The sequence below is a fragment of the Aythya ferina genome, assembly GCF_964211825.1.
Source record: "Aythya ferina genome assembly, chromosome: 6".
Taxonomy (NCBI): Eukaryota; Metazoa; Chordata; class Aves; order Anseriformes; family Anatidae; genus Aythya; species Aythya ferina.
In genome coordinates, this window is record NC_140303.1 from 26,503,254 (window position 1) to 26,514,767 (window position 11,514).

Here is an 11,514-nt window from a genome sequence, read left to right on the forward strand (position 1 = left end):
GCTTTCTGAGAGACAGTTCCTTTGCACACCTTGTCCCACTCATCGCTATTAAGTTCTCATTTAAATCAACATTACTGTGCTATGCTAAATCAAGAATTCGTGTTTCTCTATAGATTAATTAAATTCATTTCTATTAAACAAGGCTTAGGAACTATTCTGCATAGCAATAAATAACGGCAAAGACTAAAATAGAAATGTGAATCATAACAAAAATCATGGGGATTACTTGATGAAACCCCAATAAAACTTATTTAATTGAATATTCTCAAGGAATAAGTGTCTCTATTTGCAGTTTCTCTGATTTAATTCATTCTCTGTAACATGTTGAGCTTAATTTCTGCTCTTAGCAATCCACAGGAAAAGTTACTGTGCATTCTGTTCTGTTGCATTTGCATCCTCTCAACAGTGTTATAAATGCTATTAAGCCTCCATGGTGGCAATTGGTTCTATATTTACAGATCATTACTTTTTTTATATATATTATTTTTAACCCTGGTACAATGCTGTAACAAAAAATGCCTTAATGGGAAAACAGAATGAAAAAATGATGTTTTTGCCTTTATATTCTGCCTTACTACAATGCATTTAAAATTTAAATTTACCTGCCTGTTAAAATGAGATAACTATAAGTGTAAAAATAAAGATGTGTAACTAGATATAAATAAATATGTATACACAGCCATGGTGAATATTTTCAGATGACTCTTAAATGGTTTCTGAGAACCTTGATGGAAGGTGAAGAATCTCACAGATAGCTGTTCATTTCCCAGGTGCCATGGGCAGTCTACAAAGAAGATAACACCAATCTTTCGCCTCTAATTGATATCAAGCTCCTGTGCCCTTCTATTTAAGCAGTGCTATCACCAACCTGAAGAGAACAAAGTCCCCTTGACGCTGAGGCCAGTGTCTCCTGCACATGGTTTGGAAGTGCTAGGGATCCCTGTGCCGCCTTCTCCCTGCCAGGGGAAGGAGAAGGTGGTGTAACGCTCCTCCTTTCCAATGGAAGAACTGAAGAAAGCTCAGACAAGAGCAACTTGGCAGAATCTTGCTCTCCTCTGCATTCCTCCCACAGGTTTTCCAACAAGGCAGCACGATTCAGCCCTCAGTAATTAAGATGCCCATCCTATTCCCACTACATTCAAGTACAAAAGCCTACCCTGACATCAATAGGAAAGGGGAAGTAATATTATTAGTGCTAATTGGTTAGCAACAAATCTCTCTGGGACATATAAAGCCTAATCACAACTTGAAACAGTTAGATACAAGAACACTTATCAGAGCCTGAGAACTCACCAAGGATTCTCAGCAAGACTGCAACCAGTTCGGCACAGACTTCAACCGGCTAAATGTCAATTTAGCAAGATTATTTTTCTTACATTTGTGAGAATAAAGAACTGCTTGAAAGAGCTGTATATTTATGTCGTTTCACTTTCACAAGCAGCAAGCTATATGCCCTGCACTTTTTTGCCTTCAAAGATACTTTGATAAGATCTGATTCAGAAAGTTCCCAGTAGCTAAACTGGGAATACACATCTGCTTTTTAGCTCATGTAAATGAAGTTTTTGATAGCTATACATTAGGCTAAGTTTATATTTTTCCAGAAATACTAGACCATTCAGGGAGAACACTATGATGTGTCTCACACATTCTACTTGCCTAATACAATTGTTGACAAAAATAATCCTTATTAATTAGTTAAAATGGCATACACATGTGCATATAACCAATTAGGTTTGTTATGAACTTGTTTCTCCATTATCCCACTGTCATGTTCTGAAGCCAACCCACTGAAGCCAACATCTGATGCAATATACTTAATTTTTCTTACAAAGTCTTCTGACAAAACTTAGTTATCATAATATGGTGTTACTTTTACTCAAAATTAAAATCAAAATGTCTGTGCTGTTAATTATTTTGCTGATCCAAAAAAGTAAGGGAAAGTATTTGTCATAAGAATTGGGTAGAGACAACTGCATGAGGACAGATTAAAGGGAGCAAATTCTAATCTGGAAAAAAAATCAAGGACCCCAGGGATGAAATTAAGATTAAAAATTCTCTTACCATAAACCATAAAAAAATTCTCTTACCATTAGTCTCATTTTATGAGACTAATCTTGTGGAGAAATGATAGCCATTCAGCCAGGGAGTGTGCAAGGTTTTACAGTGCGTCAGGAATCAACAGCAACATGTACAATTTAAGGAACAACTGGACAGCTCATAATGTTGCAGAAAAAGTTTTGAGGACTCTTGCGAAATAGAAACTCAACATTATTGAACAACACCATGCTTTACAAAAGAGAAAAACATCATACTGGGCAGTATAAACATGGAGATCATTTACAGCCAACTGATGTAACCCTCCTGCTATTTTTAGCATTGGTAAGGTCTCAGCTGGAGTGTTTTGTCCAGTTTTGGGCATCGTATTTCAAGAAAGATCAGCTGAAGACTCCAGGCGAGAGTAACTACAATTTTATGAAACATAACACACAAAGCAGGCCTGAGCACTCTCAGGCTGTTTACAACAGAAAAGAGAAAAACAAAGGTGACGTGGTAATTGTCTGCAAATCTCTCAAACACTGCTGCAAAGAAAGGCAAGCGGTGCTCATGAAGTTCACGGAGAGCAGAAAATCAAACAGTAGGCTAAAATACAGCAAGAAGGACTTAAGGTGGGAACAGGACAGACTTTCTCACAGTGAAGCACTGAGGCAGATTGCTCAGGGGAGCAGTAGCACCAGGGCAGGATGAGAGCCAGCTGCTCCCCCGGTGTGGGAAGGCAGCAGCCAAGTGCCATGCCACAGCTGGCAGGGCAGGACCTCTTAGAGGTCCTGCATCAAAGAGCAAGACATATCTTCCCTGCTTCTGAGGCAAATATATGAGAGACGGGTAATTTACATCTGTAGGCTTTCTGTTATATTTATTATTCCATCAGTATTGTTACACTGACTACATTTTCAGGTTGAATAATCTTCTTTCCCCTCTATGTCCATAAATATTCTATAGAGTTAATAAAAATATAATGGATATGGTGAATACTAATGAATTGTCTGTTTCTATATAGTAGAAAGTAGATTATTTCTTCAGCTGTGCTTCTGAAGACTGACGGTTTTCATACTCAGATCACTTGCTCACCCAAGTCATACCAACATAGCCAAAGAAAGTCTGAGCATGAATAAATGTCCAATAAAAAAAAAAAAAATTAAAATTACAGTCAGGACACACTTCTGTGAAATTAACTTCCTTCCAGATGTTACAGAAGCAATTATTTGCTGTACTCACACTGTTAATTTTACCTCTATTTTTATAACGTGCAATTATTATGTGCTTCCACTCCCCCACCCCTTCTTTTTTTCTATAGCACTTTTGCTATAATCTTTCCTAACGGTATGCACCAAATGTGTGCTTCAGGCATACAGCTAGTCTCTGATATCACCGATGCTCCTGATATATCTAGTCCCCAATCACATCACAGCACACTTCAAAAAAAAAAAAAAAAAAGTATTTGGGTCTAATTTTGGATTCCTGGAAATTTTGTCTTCTTCTGAATGGAGGCAAAATAGCACGCTTTCTTCTGCAGTGCATTTTCATTTCTGCTTATTTCCAGTGGGAAGCACTGACGCTCTCAGAGGTCTTACTTGCAAATGTGATGAATATTGGACTTTTTTACTGATGAAAATGAGTGGCTGCTGTTTTTAGCCCTGGCATGTAATCTGATTGGAATGGTAACCTCTTTCACACTTTGTTGTATATTGTGATTTTGAGTTAATGTCTGTGTTAAAGTTGGAGACAGAATAATAATGAATTTTAACAGTCTCACTGACTAACCCAGCCATTGGTTCTTGTCAGTTGGAAGTCTTTTTTTTTTTTTTTTTTTTTTTTTTTTCATAAGAAAGGAATTAGTTTAGTTTAACTAAACTAAAGGCCAGGGAGGTGGTGGAGTCACCATCCCTGGAAGTCTTTAAAAGACGTTTAGATGTAGAGCTTAGGGATATGGTTTAGTGGGGACTGCTAGCGTTAGGTCAGAGGTTGGACTCGATGATCTTGAGGTCTCTTCCAACCTAGAAATTCTGTGATTCTGTGATATTCTTTCAGCAATCTATGGAGTCAGAATATGTGTAGTAGACTCCTTTTCAATTTTTACCTATTTTTACCTTTGTAGACAATTCACAACAGATTAAACACTGGGGAAGTTAGCTGTGAGCCTCATCTAATGACTTGCTAAAAATGTTTTTGCAGTGCTATGCCTGTGAGGGTAAGCCCAGAACAGTCCCTTGCTTCCAGCATTGCTCAGCGAGTATGACTGATGAGAAATATCCTGGCTCTGTCCTGCTATTCCTTACTCATTCTGATTTTGTGTAGTTAATTTAGATGACTGAAGCAAACTTCTTATGTCAAAGGAAACAGATCAGCATCTTTTCACCACTAGCTAATATCCAGACAATGTCTGTCAAAGAAAACCAAGAATACGAGGGCAACTTGGTACCTTAACATGCGTTTTCAGTTCATGTTTTCCTGACTAAGAAAACCAGAAGAAAACCATATCACACAGAATCACAGAATCACGGAATTTCTAGGTTGGAAGAGACCTCAAGATCATCGAGTCCAACCTCTACCTAATGCTAACAATCCCCACTAAACCATATCCCTAAGCTCTACATCTAAACGTCTTTTAAAGACTTCCAGGGATGGTGACTCCACCACCTCCCTGGCCAGCCTGTTCCAGTGTCTAACAACCCTTTCGGTAAGGAAGTTCTTCCTAACATCTAACCTAAAACTCCCCTGGCTCAACTTTAGCCCATTCCCCCTCGTCCTGTCACCAGGCACGTGGGAGAACAGACCAACCCCCACCTCGCTACAGCCTCCTTTAAGGTACATGTAGAGAGCCATAAGGTCGCCCCTGAGCCTCCTCTTCTCCAGGCTGAACAAGCCCAGCTCTCTCAGCCGCTCCTCGTAGGACTTGTTCTCCAGGCCCCTCACCAGCTTCGTCGCCCTTCTCTGCACCCGCTCAAGCACCTTGATGTCCTTCTTGTAGCAAGGGGCCCAAAACTGAACACAGTACTCGAGGTGCGGCCTCACCAGAGCTGAGTACAGAGGGACGATCACCTCCCTAGCCCTGCTGGTCACACTGCTTCTTATACAAGCCAGGATGCCGTTGGCCTTCTTGGCCACCTGAGCACACTGCTGGCTCATATTCAGCCGACTGTCCACCATCACTCCCAGGTCCTTCTCTGCCTGGCAGCTTTCCAACCATTCCTCTCCCAGCCTGTAGCTCTGCTTGGGGTTATTGCGCCCCAGGTGCAGGACCCGGCACTTGGCCTTATTGAACTTCATGCAGTTGACCTCAGCCCATCGGTGCAGCCTATCCAGATCCTCCTGCAGAGCTTTCCTACCCTCGAGCAGATCGACACACGCACCTAACTTGGTGTCATCTGCGAACTTACTGAGGGTGCACTCGATGCCCTCGTCCAGATCATTGATGAAGATATTAAAGAGGACCGGCCCCAGCACCAAGCCCAGGGGGACGCCACTAGTGACTGGCCTCCAACTGGACTTGGCTCCATTCACCACGACTCTTTGGGCCCGGCTATCCAGCCAGTTTCTAACCCAACGAAGCGTGCGCCAGTCCAAGCCAAGAGCAGCCAGTTTCTTGAGGAGAATGCTGTGGGAGACGGTGTCAAAAGCCTTGCTGAAGTCAAGGTAGACCACATCCACAGCCTTTCCCTCATCCACCCAGCGCGTCACTTTGTCATAGAAGGAGATCAGGTTCGTCAAGCAGGATCTGCCTTTCATAAACCCATGCTAACTGGGCCTGATCGCCTGCTTGCCCTGCGAGTGCTGCGTGATGACTCTCGGGAGGATCTGCTCCATGAGCTTCCCTGGTACTGAAGTCAAACTGACAGGCCTGTAGTTTCCCGGGTCTGCCCTCCGGCCCTTCTTGTAGATGGGCGTCACATTTGCTAGCCGCCAGTCAACTGGGACCTCCCCTGGTAGCCGGGACTGTTGATAAATGATGGACAGTGGCTTGGCCAGCTCCTCTGCCAGTTCACTCAGTACCCTTGGGTGGATCCCATCCGGCCCCATCGACTTGTGCACATCTAAGTGCCGTAGCAGGTCGCCAACCAGTTCTTTGTGGATAGTGAGGGCCACATCCTGCTCCCCATCCCCTTCCACCAGCTCAGGGTACTGAGTATCCAGAGAACAACCGGTATTGCCGCTAAAGACTGAGGCAAAGAAGGCATTGAGCACCTCCGCCTTTTCCTCATCTCTTGTAACTAAGTTTCCCCCCGCATCCAGTAAAGGATGGAGATTCTCCTTAGTCCTCCTTTTTGTGTTGATGTATTTATAGAAATGTTTTTTGTTATCTTTAACGGCAGTAGCCAGATTGAGCTCCAGATGAGCTTTGGCCTTCCTAATTTTGTCCCTGCACAGCCTCGCTACATCCTTATAGTCCTCCCTAGTGGTCTGCCCACTTTTCCAAAGATAATAAACCCTCTTTTTTCTCCTAAAATCAAGCCACAATTCTCTGTTGAGCCAGGCTGGTCTTCTTCCCCGCCAGCTCGTCTTTGGGCACGTGGGGACAGACCGTTCCTGCGCCATTAAGATTTCCCTCTTGAAGAGCGCCCAGCCTTCCTGGACCCCTCTGCCCTTCAGAACCGCCTCCCAAGGGACTCTACCAACCAGTGTCCTGAGCAACTCAAAGTCAGCCCTCCGAAAGTCCAATACAGCGGTTTTACTGGTCCCCTTCCTGGCCTCACCAAGAATAGTGAACTCCACCAGTTCGTGGTCACTCTGCCCAAGACAGCTCCCGACAATCTCATCCTCCACCAGTCCTTCTCTGTTTGTGAAGAGAAGGTCTAGTGGGGCACCACTCCTGGTAGGCTCACTAACCAGCTGCGTCAGGAAGCTATCTTCCACGCTCTCCAGAAACCTCCTAGACTGCTTTGTCAGGGCTGTGTTGTGCTTCCAGGATGTCAGGGAAGTTGAAGTCCCCCACGAGTACAAGCGCTGAAGATTTCGCAACTTCTGTCAGCTGCCTGTAGAACTCCTCATCCGTCTCCTCATCCTGGTTCGGCGGTCTATAGCAGACCCCGACCAGGACACTAGCCTTGTTGTCCCTGCTGATCCCAACCCAAAGGGACTCGACCTTGTCATTCCCAGCCTCGAGTTCTACAACATCAAAAGACTCTCTAATATAGAGAGCCACCCCACCACCCCTTCTGTGCTGCCTGTCCCTTCTGAAGAGCTTATAGCCAGGCATTGCAGCACTCCAGTCATGAGAGTGGTCCCACCACATCTCCGTGATGGCAACCAAGTCATAGCCTGCCTGCCGCACGATGGCTTCCAGCTCCTCCTGTTTGTTACCCATGCTGCGTGCATTGGTGTAGATGCACTTCAGCTGGGCCATTGCCTTATCCCCCGGCCTTGCTATTGTTCCCCCTGGCACAGCCAATCTTACAGTACATTTTAGCCATGTTACAGTACATGTTAGCCATGTTACAGTACATTTTATATTTAGTAGAGCAGTAAAGAAGTAGTAAATAAGTAGTGTCATAAAGTTTTAGCCAAAAATTACTGTTTTCATACACAACTCTTTCACTAATAAAGTATTATTCCTATAAGTAAAAGTACCTGTGTAAACAAATTTTTACAAAGTTTATAAAACATCAGAGGAATTGTCCTAACATTACTGCAACAAATTTTGGCATTGATTTATCTTAAGGAAATAATGAGTCACGTTGTGCTGCTCATACTATTCTCTGTTCACATGGCACCACCTTGTGGAATTCAAAAATCATGCACAAGTACTTAGTGAAGCACAATATTCTCGATAATCCGGGTTTTTATTTAAAACACCATCAGCTCAAAAAGGTCAAAACATTTTGAATCATAGTGATATTTCCTAAGTTATAACTCAATAAACTTATGATCTTCTCTGTGTGAGAGCTTCTCTATGTGAAGAGCATTTAATCTGCTTTATATATATTTCTATTTCAATGTGTGCAGGCAGGCCAAAGCTAAGTTTTTCTTCTTTCTTTTTCTTTTTTCCTTTCCTTTCCTTTCCTTTCCTTTCCTTTCCTTTCCTTTCCTTTCCTTTCCTTTCCTTTCCTTTCCTTTCCTTTCCTTTCCTTTCCTTTCCTTTCCTTTCCTTTCCTTTCCTTTCTCTTTTCTCTTCTCTTCTCTTCTCTTCTCTTCTCTTCTCTTCTCTTCTCTTCTCTTCTCTTCTCTTCTCTTCTCTTCTCTTCTCTTCTCTTCTCTTCTCTTCTTCTTTCCTTTCCTTTCCTTTCCTTTCCTTTCCTTTCCTTTCCTTTCCTTTCCTTTCCTTTCCTTTCCTTTCCTTTCCTTTCCTTTCCTTTCCTTTCCTTTCCTTTCCTTTCCTTTCCTTTCCTTTCCTTTCTTTCTTTTCTTTTATTATTTTTCCATTTTTCATTTTTCTTTATTTCTTTTCTTTTCTTTTCTTTTCTTTTCTTTTCTTTTCTTTTCTTTTCTTTTCTTTCCTTTCCTTTCCTTTCCTTTCCTTTCCTTTCCTTTCCTTTCCTTTCCTTTCCTTTCCTTTCCTTTCCTTTCCTTTCCTTTCCTTTCCTTTCCTTTCCTTTCCTTTCCTTTCCTTTCCTTTCCTTTCCTTTCCTTTTTCCTTTCTTTTATTATTTTTTCTTTTTTCATTTTTCATTTTTTTTCATTTTTCTTTTCTTTATTTTTCTTTTATTTTTTCTTTTTCTTTTTTTTTCATTTCTTTTCTTTTATTTTTTTCTCTTTTTTCATTTCTTTTCTTTTTCTTTTTTCCTTTTTCTTTTCTTTTCTTTTCTTTTCTTTTCTTTTCTTTTCTTTTCTTTTCTTTTCTTTTCTTTTCTTTTCTTTTCTTTTCTTTTCTTTTCTTTTCTTTTCTTTTCTTTTCTTTTCTTTTCCCCTTCCCTTCCCTTCCCTTCCCTTCCCTTCCCTTCCCTTCCCTTCCCTTCCCTTCCCTTCCCTTCCCTTCCCTTCCCTTCCCTTCCCTTCCCTTCCCTTCCCTTCCCTTCCCTTCCTTTCCCTTCCCTAAACATCCTCCCCTGAAAAAAGGGAGGATGTTTAGGGAAATCAGCTATACATATATATATATATATATAAGTACACATAAAAATGTGTATATATATATATTTTTTTTTTTTTCAAATCAGTAGAGAATAATACAGTTCTGTGCAGTTTTCTTCTTTGTTGTTTACCCCCAAATCTGCCAAAAAGCTCTGAGAGGAATGGAGGTAATTAATGATGCCTAATTCACAGCCTTGGCAAATCTGGGCATAATCTCTGCTTTGATCCTGAGGTTGTAGGTCAGCCCACATCCTTGATATTAATGCCACTATTAATAAAGACTTCATTATAGCTATGTGTCTACTCATTTTTTTCTTATATCTGTTCATTTTTTTTCTTGTAAAAAAGCAGATGGATTCACCAAGAGGAAGTCACGTTTCACCAATCTGCTATCTTTCTATGATGAGATGACTGGCTGGGTAGACGAGGGGAGAGCAGTGGATGTGGTCTACCTTGGCTTCAGCAAGGCTTTTGACGCTGTCTCCCACAACATGCTCATAAGAAAGCTCAGGAATTGCGGCCTGTATGAGTGGACCGTGAGGTGGATTGGCAATTGGCTCTGTGTCAATGCTCAGAGAGCTGTGCTTGGTGGTGCAGAATCTACTTCGAGGCCTGTAGCTAGCGGTGTCCTCCAGGGGTCAGTACTGGGTCGAGTGTTGTTCAACTCACTCATCAACAAGCAGGACGAAGGAAGGGAGCGCACCCCCAGCAAGTTTGCTGACAACACAAAGCTCGTGAGGCCTGGTGAGGCCGCACCTGGAGTACTGTGTCCAGTTCAGGGCTCCCCAGTACAAGAGGGACACAAAACTACTTCAGCGAGTCCAGATGAGGGCTACTAAGATGATTATAGGCCTGGAGCACTTGTACCAGCACAGGCTGAGAGAGCTGGGCCTGTTTAGCCTCGAAAACAGAAGACTGAGGGGAGACCTCATCAACACGTATAAATATCTGAGGGGAGGACATCAAGAGAATGGAGCTGGCCTCTTTTCAGTCATGCCCAGCAACAGGATGAGAAGCAACAGGCACAAACTGAAGAACAGGAGGTTCCGGCTGAATATGAGGGGGCACTTCTTTACTGTGAGGGTGACCCATCACAGGTTGCCCACAGAGATTGTGGAGTCTCCCTCTCTGGAGATACTCAAAACCTGCCTGAATGCCGCCATCTTGTGCAACGTGCTCTAGGTGATCCTGCTTGGCAGGGGGCTGGACTAGGTGATCTTCAGAAATCCCTTCCAACCTCAGCCATTCTGTGATTCTGTGATTAATTATTTTAATCACCACACTCATGTCCATCAGTTCAATGAGGAATCACCCATAAAGTTCCATAAACACGCTAATGAAGAACGAACACCTATGTTTCTGGCACTGGTTGGGTAGTTGCCATATGTCTGTTTGAGTTCTCTTAATCTTCTTCCATTTTGCTAGTTTGTATTCTTCAGCAAATTTGAAAGAGGACTAAAGTTGTTTTCTTCTTATAGTGATCTTCCTATTTTAACATTTTCAATGAAAAAAATAAAAAATGAAGCTGTCCCAAAATCCTCTCAGAAACCTTTTTTTTTTTTTTTTTTTTTTTTTTTTTTTGACAAGATAACTAAATTCACATGGTTTTACTCAGTTCAGCAGAGTTTCAGTGCAAATGTAGTAATTCCCAAAACCAATGTACACGTTGGGAGAGCACAGAGATTGAATATGCACCTCTGCTACAGTACTCTAATAACACAGTACTGTAATTACATTTTCAGCCTGAGTAAGTGCAACTGCTTTCCGTGATGTTTTCAGGTCTGTTTATTCAGTTAACAAAACTGAATATATGCGGAATGCTAATGTCAGCCTGTGCGAAACTCGGCTGAGGTGCTGTCTGTCCTTTACCACCTACATACAGTGGTGTTTTAAGGGAAGCTTTGGCACTAGCTGGAGACCAAAGGCCTCATATATGCCAAACGTCAGCGATTCCCTTTGACTTTCCACCACTCCGCTCAACATTTGTGCTGCTGAGGCCGAGCTCAGGCCGTTAAGGCACTTTTATGAGGCACTTCTCCTTCAGGGGGCGCCGCGCACCATTCAAACCCCGTTCCTTGGGGTGTTTTGTGGGCGCATACAGCCACCACCGGGCAGGACATGCTGCCAAAGCAGCTCTAAAGCCGCAGCGGGCACGCCGAGGGGCACCCCGGCTCTGCGTGAGGCTGCGTGAGGCACCGCACCACCCCTAGCCGCCCGCCGGAGGTTCTGAGAGGAGCAGCGGGGCGGGAACGAGAAGCCCTTCAGCAAGGGGCGGGCCCGCGGTGCGGCCACACCCCCACGGCCATCTCCGCTTTCCCATTGGTTCTTTCGCTCCTTTCTCCACCAATCCCCGCGCAGGCCCTCCCCGCACAGACCCCTCCCTCCCTCCTTCCCGCGCTCGACTAAACGGCGGGGCGGGGCGGGGCGGGGCGGGGCTAACGCTCCTTAGAC